The sequence below is a fragment of the Artemia sp. Qi Xiang Cuo genome, chromosome 8 (genome assembly GCF_049724085.1).
Source record: "Artemia sp. Qi Xiang Cuo chromosome 8, ASM4972408v1, whole genome shotgun sequence".
Classification (NCBI taxonomy): domain Eukaryota; kingdom Metazoa; phylum Arthropoda; class Branchiopoda; order Anostraca; family Artemiidae; genus Artemia; species Artemia sp. Qi Xiang Cuo.
The window spans coordinates 55,770,020-55,771,299 of NC_142801.1; positions in this window are offsets into that span (position 1 = coordinate 55,770,020).

Consider the following 1,280-nt stretch of genomic DNA (forward strand, 5'->3'; position numbering starts at 1 on the left):
TACACGTATTGCTCCATAACTAAACTATTTGCTCACTCACCATGTAACCTTAAGTTACCAAGGACAGTGAAAATAAGATCTGATTGTATGAAAGAGCATAAGGAAACTTAAACCACCAGAAATTTTATTACTCCTTATCTCGCGGCACCATATATGATTTACCAAGGACAGTGAAAATGATATCTGATGATATGAATGGCTAAGGAGAAAATTACACCACCATGTATTTTTTTATATCTAAATTTGTGGCCCAGGTATTTCTAAATATATAATTTACCAAGGACAGGGAAAATAAAATTCAGTTGTTGGAATGGATAAGTGGAAACTTGCATCACCATAAGTTTTTTTTATCCCTAAATTCGCGGCACCAGGTGATTTTAAATACGTGTTTTACCAAGGACCGTGAAAATGAAATTTGATAGTTTGAATGTATAAGGGAAAACTTACACTACCATATATTTTTTATCCCTAAATTCGTGGCACCAGGTATTTTTAAATGTATGATTTACACAGTACAGTGAAAAAACTTGATTGTTTGAATGGATAAATGGAAACTTGTACCGCATAATTTTTTTTCCCCTAAAATTGCAGCACCAGGTATTTTTAAATATATGGTTTACCAAAAACAGTGAAAAGGAAATTTGACTTTTGGAGTGGATAAGTGGAAATTTACACCACCATGCATTTTTTATCCCTAAATTCGCGACACTAAGTATTTTGAAATATATGATTTACCAAGAACAGCGAAAGTGAATTTTTGAGTGTTTGGATAGATAAGTGGATAGTTACAACATCATAGATTTTTTTTATCCTTGAATTTGCATTTTTAAATGTTTAATTTGCCTCGAGTCTCTTACATCACTACATTACGAGGAACCAAATGATTGTTAGGTCTTTCTTTTACTGAGTCAACAAAAATCTTTTAGGAAGAAGGTCCCCTGAAAGATCGTTCTGAATCGAGAGAAAACGTAGAACGAAGCTGTTCTTCAAGTACTATGTTCTCTACATGTCGATCATAAAATAGTTGGACCGATCTGTGTGCCTTCATTTCTGTCTTGTCGGTAGGACAATGGAGGGGACAATACGAGAAAGGTCTACAAAAGGAGATAAATTTATGTACTTTTAGAAAACAGCCATCGACACTACATTTAGTCCAACAGATTTAAGAAAGTCATCGGTAACGACCAAACCAAACTTTTTAACTCCATTCTGGGTCCTTTGAAGTAGTGCCAAGAGCGTTTTCGGAGTACCAGCACAAAACAGGCATCCACATCAGGAGA